The following is a 14,050-nucleotide window of genomic DNA, read 5'->3' as shown; positions in this document are numbered from 1 at the left end:
AGTTTTTACCGGAATGTGTATGGGTTGCGTATCCATACTTACCCTTTCACGCGTTTCAGTCAAAAGCTACTTACATAATATGTAATTGTTTTCTTTAGTAAACTAAGGAAAACTAAACATTAGCGGTGATATCCCAGTGGTTAAGACGTCCGCCTCCTATACGGGAGGTCAGGGGTTCGATCACGGGCAACATGCACCTCTAACTTTTCGAAGCTAAGTGCGTTTTAAGAAATTAAATATAGTAAGTAATTTACTTTAATAATGAAAGGCAACATCTTGAGGTAATGCATATCTGAGAGTTCTCCATTGTGTATTCAAAGGTTTCTAGCACAAGCCTGACGCTTAGTTGGAGAGGAAAGGGGAATATTAGTCATTTAACATGGCTAATATTTTTATTAAAAAAAAAAAAAGGTGTGTAATTTATAAAGTTTGCCACCACTTGGCCAGCGTTGTGGACTCTGGTCTATGACCAAACTCTTCTCATTCTGAAAGAAGACCAGTGTTTAGTAGTAGGTAAGCCGGCGATGGGTAGATAATGATGAAAATCAAAATGTTATGATCTATTATAGTTCATAACCACTGAGCCACAGGCATCGTCTCTACGTAGTCTATACCACATAATCTAAGTAGTGGTCTATACCATAAGTACTTCTGCACTACCATAGGTAGGTCCCTATAGAGGGACTAACGGAAATTCACCTATGATCATTCGGTATCTAAGTCAGTAAACCTACAGTTACTGCGCCAGAAAAAAAAGGGGGATCGTCTCTACAGGATTTCTACTTGTTTGTTCGGAACATCTTCTATAGACTACGCGAAATTCCCTTATCCATCCATACTTAATATTATAAATGCGAAATAATATTTAAATGCGAAAGTGTGTCTGTCTGTCTGTCTGCTAACTTTTCACGGCTCAACAGTTTAACCGATTCTGATGTTTGGTACAGAGCTAGCTTACACTTCGAGGAAGGACATAGGTTACTTTTTACCCGACTGCGGCAAAGCCAATAGGAAGGGTTATGATTTTAGCAGTCTATGTATGTATGTATGTATGTATGTGTGTATCCAGATTCTGTGTTTTCCACCGTAGCGCCTAAACTACTGGGCCGATTTTGATGAATGAGGTGTCAATCGATTCGCCGTAAAGGTCCGGGTGACATAGGCTATATTTTATACCAAAAAAGTTGACCTGACGTATGGTTACATGAAAAAAAGTGGGGGTCTCCAAATATTTTTTTTTGCTATTGTATCGAGTGGGGTGTTAAATGAAAGAGGAAAAAATTCTGAGTTCATAAACATAAATGTCCTATAACATTAAAATATACCAAGCGTCAGAAAAACAATTTACGATAATATTTAGCGTTTGTTAAGACGATCGCAGTCGGGTTTTAGCTTTCAACTTTATTATCCTGAGAAATTAAACAGTTCCCACGGGATTCTTAAAAGCCCAGCCCAGATTTGTATGAGTGCAGAGGTAGCTTGCGTCACGGAAATTGACATAGGCAACTTTTTATCCCAGAAAAGCAAGGAGTTCCCACGGGCGTTTCAAAACTCTCAATCCACGCGGACGAAGTCGCGGGCATCATCTAGTCTGATGTAAACGGAAATTCAAGCTATGATCACTCGGTATCGAAGTCAGTAAACCTGCAGTAACTAACCACTGCGCCAGGGGGATCGTCTCTATAACGTGGTCTCTACAGTCTACTTATCGTTTGTTTGGAAACGCATCCTATAACTAGACAGCGCGAAGTTCCCCAAACGTAAATCCAATGATCCAAGATCCATTTAGAAATGGAAAGATTTTTTATTCAATTTAAAAATATTGACTTTGAAGTTCAGATTCTAGTACAGCCACAGAATAATTAAAGCCTAAGTACAGGGGCAGGACATGTCTGTCGCAAAACCGATGGACGATGGTGCATACTTACGTGTTCTGGAGTGGAGGCCGAGTACCGGTAAGCGTGGCATAGGACCTCCAGCCTGCTGGGCTGGTGATGATGATTTTAGGTAAGCGCGCTCCACTTTGGGCTGCATCATTACCCTACTATATTTTTTGTGATTGTAACCGAGCGTGTGCGTATAAATTTAAAAAAAAATTACCTGAAGGTGGCGGTAAGTGGGTGGATGAGGAAGGCGGAGGACCGTGTTTGGTGGCGTGCTCTTGAAAAAGCCTAAGTCCAGCAGTGGAAGAATACAGGCTGATGGATTGGAAACCTATAGGTAGCTACTAACCACTGCGCCAGTGGGGTCTATTCCACGTGGTCTCTACCTATTTGTCGTTTCTTTGGAAAAGTTACTAAAGTTTCGAGAAGTCGAAAACTCGCGAAATTTCCTAACTTGACTTTGAGAGTTTAGAATCAAATCACAGGACGTTTTTGAGGCTAGGCTCTAGTAAACCTGAAGGTAGTTGGCCACTGTGCCAGAGGGGTCTATTCCACGTGGCCTAGACGTTTCTTTGGAAAAGTTGCTAAAAGGAGAAGTGAAATTACTCTGTTTTCCATACCTCATCAAATTCCAGAACCTTTTGTTTCTATTTGAGGCTAGGCTAATAAACCTGTATACTTAGTTAAGTATTGCGCCAGAGGGGTCTTTCTTTGGGAATGAAGCGCAGCTTCCTTAAACTGTTCTAATCAAGTAGGCAGGTACCTACCTACTTAGTTACCTATCAAAAATGAAAGATTTTGAGACTACTAAACCTATTAACCACTGCGCCAGAGGGGATGTTCTGCGTGCTATCTACTTGTCACTTCTTAGGGAATGCCTCGCAACAGAAATGAAGTTCCCTAAACATTGAAAATCAAATTCAAGTTTTGCTAGGCTAGTAAACCTGTAAACTAACCACTGCACCAGAGGGTAGTTCTGGTTTCTATTATGTCGTTTCTTTGGAAAAGTCGCGCTACAGACGAAACCTTATGCCTCGTAAGATAGACCGTTGCGTTTGCCTCGTTGGAAGAATGGCGGAATCCTTACAATGCAGGTTGTATACAAAACTTGTTTGACCAGAATCGAGAGAGGAAAAAAAAAGTGGCGGGCAAGTTCGCCTACAATAGCATTCCCGCGTCGGTCCCGCCCTCCGCCTCCCGCCCCGCCCGCGCCCCGCGCGCCCCGCCGGCTTCAGTCCGCGACCGAACGCGACCGCGTGCGTTCAGCCTATCATATGGCTCAGAAAAAACAAATGTCACACAAACTTTAAAAAAAAAACAGTGACCTAACCATAAACTTAATCATTAACTTTTTTAAATGACAATCCCATTTCTTAAAGTCGAATCAATCTTTATTTAGTTTTTCTTAACTTAATAAAAACAATACACAATAGTAATGAGTACGAGTTAATTATAAATTAATAACAATCAATTTAATCGACTGTGCGTAAAATATACGCTTTAATCGGTGAAGTGTTACGGTGGTTTACGATTTGGTTATCGATTTTCGACGTCACTACGACCCGAACAGCTGTTTTGAGGATGCGGAAGGAATACGCTAGAAAGCAACTGTTCCGTTGATATTCCCTATTTTAAATCGATTTTAGCTTAGAGATGTGTGAAAGTGTCTCAAAAACGGATTTTTGAAGGTCTAGACGCATTTGCGATAGTTTTTTTTTGTTCTTTTGAAAAAAAAATCGATTCCCGAGTAAAGTGTTGTGAAAAACCTGCCTGATTGTGTTTAAAAAATCTTGTGATTTATTAATATTATCATTTATATTAAACAGTGAACGTGAATATCCAGAAAATATAAAGCTGGAAAAGAAGTGTAGTGTTTGACAAAAAAGTGGTTATTTTTGTGCCATTATTTTTGGATTCTTTACGTGGATGTGGATTAAACCCTGTTGATAAGGTAGGGGACATGTTTAATACATGGTATCTTCTAGTTATAGTTGCGTAAGTTGCAACAATATCCCGTTATACGGCACGCCATGCATTTCTGGTGTCGGATAGGCCTAACGCATTCACCGTCGAAGTCGTTGCGCCCGTTAAACAACTCTTAGTTCACGTTCTAAATTCAAATTCTGTTCTTATCCATGATTGATGAGGCTGCATGGTCTACGATCTTTGCTTGTTTCAAACAGTGATATACTGAAAAAAATTTAAGAACCATAAACTATTTTTTTTGTATTAAAGATATGTATTTGCAATTTGCATAGGGCATAATTTATATTGGTAAATTAATTCAAAATAACAATTATATTACACACTAACTACTTATTTATGTACATATAACAAAATGTGGCTAAAATTGCTTGAAGAAGGTAGGTAGGTATAGTATTTTGTCACCATAATAGAAGATTAATACAGCAGACAGCTACAATCAGTGATTTCCAGGTAGAATTATTAACCTAAAGTCATCTAAAGTTTACTTTTCATAACTAGATATAGGTACCTACCTAAGTAGTATTGAAATTTGAAACTTAGAATTTTGTTGTTTTATATCAACAAATGGTAAGGCGGTCAAAACAGAATACAATTAGGAGGTAGTATCTAGTATTTACCTACCTAAGGACATAGGATTAAGCTTAGTTAGGTAGGTACTTTGTTCAAGTTAAGAATTAACATTAAGTAGGTACCTACTACCTAATAAAAACAAACTCAATCCATAGAAACAGACCTTATTGTTCATTTTGTCTAGGTAGGTATACACTATTGTGGCCTTAGGCTGCATCATAACCTACTATTTGGTGTGATTGCAGACAAGCGGTTGCTTATCGTACTTGCGCAGAAACCTCCATTCGAGAGGTTGATAGTACCATCCCGGGGATGATACATGACACACAGACCCGTGTAGTGTACCTTAACGGTAGAGGAAAACGTCGTGAGGAAGCGTTTTATTCGTGTAAGGGGAAAATCCTCATGGACATCCGAACCCTGTGTCCGAACCGGATAGTGCAAGCAATAAGATCCCGCCTTGTTGGCCTACCGTTGCCGGTCTGACTCATCTTCCTTCTCTTTCGTCCTTTTCCTTTCTTTCAATTATGGTTTCTATATATTTCTGGATTAACCTACTTCCTTTTCTCCTGAAACATTATGCTTACGAGGCTCTCCACCCCAAACTCGCTTCCCAGCGCGTCCATAACATTTCTTTTTTCTTCCTCAAACTGGGGGCACCGGAACAATGTATGTTTTGCATCGTCTATTGGTTCTATGACATCGATGGTTCTATGCAATACATTGGTGAGGATGCCTGCATGCCTGAGAGTTCTCCATAATGTTCACCAAATTGTGTCAAGTCTGTCAATTTGCGCACTCAGTCGGCGGCGTGGTGCACTAGGTATGACCCAAATCTTTTTTATTCTGATGCATTAAAAAACTATTCGTTTATTCTTTATCGTTTTCTGCCGCCGAGTCCTCACTCTTCAGACAACAAACTTTTCATTGATTATAATAATATGTCCGCCCACATTAACGGCCAACAACGCGATGTTTAACGGGCGGCGTTTCTCGATAAACGTAGATCGCCGAGTGGCCAAACTGAATGGTTAACATCTAATGCCAAATGAATTGGGGTTAAAATCGTCTAACGCCAAACGACATTGTGGATATACCGTTGTAAGTTGATCGTGGCATTTACGTTTAACGGGAAACGCCGTTGAACATCGCGTTGTTGGCCGTTAATGTGACCGGGACATCAGAGATCAGGCCTGTCTCCGAACCTATTATAGCTATGAGTCAATGCAATCTCGCGCGCAATAAAATTTGAAATACGGTAACAGTTGATCGTGTCCGTTGTTTATGGTTCCGTCGTCGCGCTCAGAGCCAAGAGGCGGCGCGAGTATTTCATTACGTCCAAAGGGGCTGGCAGCATCAGCGACGACTAAACGTTGATGCTAAAAGCGCATTATGTTCAATCATTTTTAGATTTTTAGGTTCCCTACCTCAAAAGGAAAAAAGGAACTCCTATAGGATCACTCTGTAGTCTGTCGTTCTGTCCGTCTGTCTGTCGTATCTGTGAAGAAAACCTATAGAGTACTTTCCGTTCCGTACACCTAGAATTATGAAAAGTAAGCTGGTAGGTCTCATAGCTCAAGTAGAGAAAAAACCCGATAACCGTGAAATTGTGGTCTTCACGTACCTTTGAGAACATGGAAAACTCTCAGGCATGCAACTTTCCTCACGATGTTTTCTTTCGTCGTTAAAACAAGTGATATTTAATTGCTTAGAGCGCATATAATTCTAAAAAGTCAGTAGGTAGTGCGTGGCCGCGGGATTGAACCCGCACCCCCAACTAGGAGGCCGACGAGGAGGGTCTTATTAACCACTAGGCTATTAAGCGTTTAATTCTCATAACTAGTTGAGGTCCGCGACTTTATAGGTTTTTTAAATCCCGTGGGAATTTATTGATTTTCTGGGATAAAAAGTAGACCATTGTGTTAATCCAGGTTTCAGCCAAATCCACCCAGCATTTTTTGCGTGAAAGAGTAACAAACATCCATCCATACATATACAAACTTTTGCGTTTATAATATTAGTAAGATATCGATTATTATCGATGATTATAAAGGCGTACAATGTCGTTAAATAAAACCGGTCAAGTGCAAGTCGGTCTCGCACACGAAGGGTTCCGTGCAATCTTACAAGAAATAACACTTTTTTTGTTATTTGTTGTTATAGCGGCTATAGAAATACTTATACTGTGACAATTTTAACTCTCTACCTATTACGGTTCATGAGATACAGCCTGCTGATATCCCATTGGCACTCTTCGGGTACGGAACCCTAAAAATAACCAGAAGCAAAGCTACGCCAGTTAGCTGGACGCGATTTTCCAGGAACTCGTAATGCTAAAATACTTTTTATAAAATAATCTTTTCTTATCAGCAATCTCGAAATCATTATCACGGCCCTTGTATTATAGAATAGATACTAAAAAGGTATTTACTATTGGATTTGAATTCTATACAGGCAACTACAACAGCCTTAGTACATGTTTGGACAACGTAGAAGGATTTAGAGTTGCTAAAAGACTAAAGTTAGAGTAAAATGAGCTTAAATATTCTTGCTTTTAGGTTCCAGTTCCTCTATACATTGCTGTGCTGCACCAGTGCTGCACACGAAAACTTAGTGAAATACAAATCAGTACAGTAAGAACGGCTTACAATTGTACGGGAGCTGTGGCTGTGTGCTCGACCGTACCAATAGGGAAATTTCCCAACCGAGCGGTGTTGTGCTCGGTAGCGCCAGCTGGGCCGACGGTTAGACGTTGACTCTTCTATATATAGTGCAATTTGGTAAACGCTCTGTCAATGCGATTGGAAGTTGCGTGTTTCTCCTTGTATTCCAATTAAGCTACCCGTGCTGCCATCTAGGCGTAGGTCGTGAGTTATCAGGCTAGGGTTCGTGTTTCGAGCGTTGTTGATTGATTGCATTTAGAAGCGACATCTTCTTGCGAATGTGGCAACCGCTACACAATTAATGTCCTAGGACCATATTTCTTTCACACTATTCTGTCTTTCTATATAAGTATAATAATCCGTTAACTGCAAAATATAGTTTGAGAGTTATCGTGAAAAAAAAAAATGGAAATTCAGAGAAATTGATGTTTCTAAAAAGTTTGTTACGTAGGAGTAGGTACGTACCTCGTAAGTAATAACTATGTAACTATAAATCTTGGTCCTAGATAGCTAGATAGATAGATAAGTTTATATAAATATATTAATTTTTGAAAATTCCCACATTTTTGGTGATAACTCAAAAACTACATTTCGGAGTTAACGTCTTTTTAGATGTAGGACAGCAGTATAGTTTCTAAATTCGAAATGTATCAACGTTGTCGAAACAAGCGAACCGTACTAAGGAAACAAAAAAGAAAAACTACGAAGTACGAACTGCATTCAAAAGGTATTCAGAAGTTCGCCTACGATCGCCGACTGGTACGACTCCGTTCAATGTCTAGTCTGTGCCGCAGTTTAGCGATTATACAGATCAGTGCGGGCGCGGTGCGTCGCGACCTTTTTCTAACTCGCTAGGCTAGTTCGGACTACTTTAGCCTTCGAAATCTCACTTGGCCGGTTTTTAGGGTTTCGTACCTCAAAAGGAAAAAACGGAACCCTTATAGGATCACTTTGCTGTCTGTCCGTCTGTCCATCTGTTGTGTCTGTCAAGAAAACCTATAGGATACTTCCCGTTTACCTAGAATCATGAAATTTGGCAGGTAGGTAGATCTTATAGCACAAGTAAAGGAAAAATCCGAAAACCGTGATTTGAATTAAAAAAAATAAAATGTGTTCACAAAAAATTTAATTCACTAAATCACATATAGATGGCGCAGATCCTTATTAACTTGCAGAGTTCTACTTACAGGTGTTACCTATATCTTACGTTACGGTTACGTCAGTTTCTGAACTGTATAGTTGTTAATCTCTCTGTAGTCTCAATAGATATAGCTACGCACAAAAGTATTGAAAGCGTGACCTCATCGAAGAACGACCTTTTGTCAATGCATTGTATCTTGTACTGTACCCTATCTAAATATTATAGCATTTAGGTATCAAAATTTTACTTGCAAGTAGCTTACAGGTGCCGGCAGTCAATATTGCACATCGAAATTTAGAAAGAGATTTCTGCGTCGTAGAGCCTCGTCTCTATCACTCATACCTATTAAAGTGCATGAGACGGGTCTGCCCGCGAAATTCAAATTTAATTTGGTTTTTCGCAATTTGTTAATTAATACAACAAAGTAGGCTTATGGCATTCTAATTCTGTCAGTGGCAGTATCATCTTCACAGGATTACATAAAAATCTTTACTTGAAAGTGTTCAGTTTAAGAAATTAGCCAAAATAATGAGTTTGACATGTTACTCACAAATTAGTCGATACTATAGCTTATTTCTTAAACTGGACCCTTTCAAGTAAAGATTTTTATATAAACCTGTGAGGATCGTCCTGCTTTTGGCGCAATTAAAGTGCCATAAGCCTACTTTGTCGCATTAGTTTACAAATTGCGAAAAACAAAATTAAATTTGAATTACGTGGGCAGACCAGTTGCATGCACCTTAATGTGACGATTGGTCGGTCTCAACGACAGAGACAATGCTCTATAAAACTGTTTCTCTGTCTATAACACGTATTTAGATATATCTAAAAAAAAAACCGACGAATTGAGAATTTCATCCTTTTTTCGAAGCCGGTTAAAAAGGAGTCTATATGTCCTTATGATGATGATGACGATCATGATGGAGTCCTGGCACCGACTCGAAAATATGTTAGTATAGAACTACATTAACTCCTGTATTACATAATATTATATTCAGTAATAAACTGAATTATTTTATACTTTTAGTGTTGCTGGTTATAGAAGTCGGTTTTTAACTTATTTTTAAATATTTTATTTCACAATTTTTAGTGGCCCCACTGTATTAAAATATGTTATGCCTAATTAAAAACCTACTGTTTTCTAAGCACTCGCTAGCAATTTACTCTTATCATTGAGGAGTTCTGTTCTCCATCTCCGAAGATATAATCAGATCTTCACCAAAATATGGGACAACCTGGAAAAGTATACCCTTTCAAACAAAAAAAAAATCCGAATCGGTCCACGCGAATAGAGAATCTTCTCCTTTTTTGAAGTTGGTTAAACATAGAGAAATAAAATTACTAATATCCTGTTCTGGTTCAAACTGAATTTAAAAGGTAGGTACTGTACCGTAGCAGGCTAGCAAAGTTCGCCGGTTAGTACCTACGTCTTAGTTGAACAGTTCAATATTCAATACATAGCTAATACCTACAGCTGTGTAGTTAGTAGTATTGGAAGGATGACCTCATCCAAGTGATTCAAGTATGGACGTTTGTCAATGCATTGTATCTGCAAGTAGGTACCTAGGTTCAAGAAGGGTGCATATTGAGTGCAAGCGTGCCGGATTCCGTGAATCATTTTTAGTGACTGAACTCCAAATATTGTTTACTAGATGATGCCCGCAACTTCGTCCGCGTGAAAATAGATTTTTCGACAATCCCGTGGGAACTCTTTTCCGGGATAAAAAGTAGCCAATGTCCGTCTCCGGGATGTAAACTACCTCTATACCGATCAAAATCGGTTAAACTGTTGGGCCGTGAAAACCTAGCAGACAGACAGACAGACACACTTACGCAATCCATACTAATATTATAAATGCGAAAGTGTATCTCTGTCTCTCTGTCTGTCTGTCTGCCTGCTACGTTTTCACGGCCCAACCACTGAACCGATTTTAATATTTTAATGAAATTTGGATAATTTGGACTTAGGATACATACCGGGGAAGGACATAGGCTACTTTTTATCCCGGAAAATCAAAGAGTTCCCACGGGATTTAATGAAACCGAAATCCACGCGGGCGAAGCCGCGGGCATCCTCTAGTTAATCATAATAGGCTTAACACTGTTAATAGAATAATTTGCTGGTTCTTTTCGGTTGGAAAGGCATTCCAAACCAGTTGAGGTTGATTTTAACGATCTTTTTTTTTTAACGACCTAGAAGGGCGCCTGGTTACTGATCTATCTATTTCTATGGCGCCAGCATTTACAGTCCCGGGCTCATTTCCTTCTTTGGTAGTTTATTTTTCTTAGAAAATAATTTGTTGATAAGGTATAATTATTGCCAGTCTGACGAGCCATTCATCCGATACATCGATTCCGGGTTTCGGATCTTTTATAGTGATACGAAAATGCTAATCGTGAGAATAATTTAATCAAAGGTTCCCACCACGTTCCCACAAATTCACAAATTCTTTAATTAATGTATGTACCTACATAAATCATTTTTTTTCCAATGGCAATGAAGTCGCATGCCCATTTAAGTTGCAGAGAAAGATTATGTCTATATTTTAACCAATTTCAACCATAAGCAAATTTTAGTTTTTTTTTCTAATATTTTTGCGATGCGTCGGTCGTATAGCAAATCTTTTTGTATGGCTCATCTAAACTATATTTTTCAAGAGCTTTTCAATGATAAATTACTCGGGTACCTATAGTACGCGACAGGTCGAGATGGCGCGCTAACCCGGTAGGGGATGGCGCGGGTGAAGGACGTACGAGTGTGCGGGGCGTTCCCCGTCTCATACCCCGATTGCCAAACTTAGCTCTTACCGTTATTTGATGGTGTAAAAGTTGACATTGTTTAGTATTTATTGCACTATGTTGGTTGGTGGGTATATTTGTGTATTCACACATCATGAATCTGAAATAGGTTAAGTATATAAAGTAAAAGAGAAAATTCAGAAATGTAGAAAAGATGCAAGCTATTTAGCTATAAACAACCAAAAACAAAAGTACCGTGGCTTGCTTCCTTAACTTACGACCACACGGAAAAACTTTTCCTGCAAACCTAAACGCACTTTGTTATTGCCATTTATAGTAGGTATATGTATTATTCAATGCAATAAAATACCTCATTTGTACATTACACTAGTTTAGTGTCTAGTGTGGGTTTCGCGTATCTTGATTTGACTGGAATCATATCTCTTACTGCCATGCCAGTGCGTGGACGTTCTTATTAGAAAAATAGTCTTATTAGAACTTGGCCGACTCACTAGCCGTGTATCTTGATTTGTCTGGAATATATTATTATACTTATTCTGGTGTTGTTATTAAACGTGGACCGCCCGCGGCTTGTATGGAAAATATTTTCGATTAGCGCCTAGGAATGTCCATTGTTACGCATAAATTTGGTATAAACATGCAATCTAATGACCCTTCCGTGGACGTTGTGAATAAATTACTATTTAGACCGTTTTCTTTCGGTTTTGCTGATTTAAAACCTACAGTGGTATTAAAAGGCGCAAAGCTATACCAAACGGAAATATTTATCCATATTTGAGATGATATTTCTGTATTAAGACCTAGGCAATAAATATATCTCATAAAATATACCTAAGGTTTAATTTCAACTAGTAGGTACAGTCAGCAACAAAGTTAGGTTTGTACCTGCTAGTACATAGTACAAGCGTCTATGGGCGGGTGCAAACCTAGTTTTGTTGCTGACTGTACTTACTTACTCGCCTACCTATTATTTTTGTAGAATTTAAAACTTATACAAAAATATCTCGTAAGTTGCTATTCCTGCTGATAGCACTTTTTTATAAGTCCAGTTTAAAAAAAACATAGGACCTAGTATTTTCAACGAGACTGGTGTTGACCAATTTGTACTTTTATCGTTAGTTCAAGCCGAGCTTACTCCTAATCCAATGGATGAGTTAGCGAAATGAAACAATAGGTCGGTACCTACTGAGTGAATGGTGAGAACGAAGAACTGAATCATTTGAATGTGCATGCATTTAAATAATTAAACACGGTGAGGCAATCAGCGTACATCGCTAGTGTGTATGGACGAATGTTTTAGGCTTTACACTTATTAAACCTAATATTTAAGTAAGTAAGTAGGTATCTACTTTTAATTTCAGTTTGTAAAATAATGGTGAGATCTATACTAATAAATAAAATTGGAGTGTCTGTCTGTAATTTCGAAATAACTACCGCATATTAAGGTCATATGGTTATTTAAACGATACTATAACTGAATCACACGTTTTTAAATTTTTTGTCTGTCTGTCTGTCTGTCTGTTTGAAAAGGCTAATCTTGGGAACGGCTGAACCGATTTTGACGGGATTTTCACAGACAAGTAGAGAATTAACCAGGGAGTAACATAGGCTACTTTTTTAACCGACTTTCAAAAAGGGAGTTGGGTTTTTCTACCTATGTACACTGAAATCTCCGAGATTTCTGAACCGATTTGCGTCATTTCTGTTTTAATCGATAGAGGAACTTTGCGACATTGTTTCATAAAAAATTTGGAGTCCAACTTCTCAATCCTGATGCTGCAGGGGATCTGACCAATCCACGCGGGCGAAGCTGCGGGCATCAGCTAGTCACTAATAAAGCAAAAGTATTTCTATAATTCTGCAATTTCTGAATGCCATATTCACTATGATTTTTATTTCTGAATATGTATTGCTGGTTAATTTAATAGGTCTCGAATTTTGACTGCAGAGATTTACCGACAATAATATAATTACTCTTCTCAATAGTAGGTAGTTACCTACCTATCCGTTTTCCGAACGGGTGGTAGAGTTTTGATTTTTGAATATCTTGAAAAATAAGTGGCACAAATTGGCCTAGTAGATAAAATACATGAATTAATAAATATAGATATAATATTATGTAAGAATTTGAATATGGAAGTCTCGAAGTCTATGGTCTCGACCAAACCTATTTATGCTTTAAATTATTTACTGGAAAGGTGGGTAAGTACTAAAGTAGGCACCTAGTTACTGAATACAGCTTTCTGTAAAATAACTTAAAAAAATTAAGCTTAGAGTAAAATTTCATACGAAGAGGGAAGATATAGGCAAGCTGAATTACCTACAGCTTGTATGGAAATCCCAATGTATAGGTAGAATTATCTAGTAGGTAGCCATCACAGAATTCAGAAGAAGCATAGAAGAGTTGAGAGCGTGAAAATGATGTGCGGTGAAACATCAGTGCATCAGTACTTATCCGGAACGCGCTCCAAACTAATTTGAATATTAAGGTGGCCCGGTCATTCTTTCGCGCTTCTCCATACAAACGTATTACGCCTAATATTCTGTTATTTGTAGTAATAGATTTTAAACTAAGCCAGATATCGATTTGTCCCTCCATTATCTATGTCCTAAAATAAATTATTATTTTGAAAGTTGTAAACAAAGAAACCTTGATCAAACTTGTGTAGGGTCAAATAGCTAGGTTCTTTGAGTGAGTTGCTATTTCGGTTTCCATTTTTAGGATTCCGTGGTAACTATCCATATTTCTTGGTACTTTCTATTACCGTAAGAAGCCTGCAAGGTAACTCCATCCATCTCAAAGTAGAAATATTTTCATTTACGACCGCGGACCGAATGCAGCCACGATCTGCCCGGCGCGGCCTCCAGCCGAGTGAAATGCACAAAATCCATTCGGTTTTATCTCATTAACTCGTATTACCATTCGAAAACCTAGCTTAAATGTCTAAAGTTAAGGTTGAAAATTGTGTGTGATAAAAATTTTATGCTGTAGATGACGTGTTTAGTAATTTTTATGTGCAAACGATTTTGAATCTAAAAGCCTATGG

General features: G+C 38.4%; 1 protein-coding gene across 2 annotated transcripts in view; it reads left to right on the top strand.

The window, feature by feature from the left end:
• The first annotated feature begins 3,128 nt into the window (after positions 1-3,128).
• Positions 3,129-14,050, top strand: part of LOC123871691 (protein winged eye) — a 106,223-nt gene continuing 95,301 nt past the window's right edge. For both annotated transcript variants that reach the window (XM_045915602.1, XM_045915601.1), the window contains exon 1: positions 3,129-3,834. The gene's annotated coding sequence lies outside the window, so the exon portion shown is untranslated. The remainder of the gene's footprint in view (positions 3,835-14,050) is intronic.

This window comes from Maniola jurtina, chromosome 14 (genome assembly GCF_905333055.1).
Source record: "Maniola jurtina chromosome 14, ilManJurt1.1, whole genome shotgun sequence".
Classification (NCBI taxonomy): Eukaryota; Metazoa; Arthropoda; class Insecta; order Lepidoptera; family Nymphalidae; genus Maniola; species Maniola jurtina.
The sequence above is the reverse complement of the archived record's forward strand: the minus strand, read 5'-3'. Positions and strand labels throughout refer to the sequence as shown.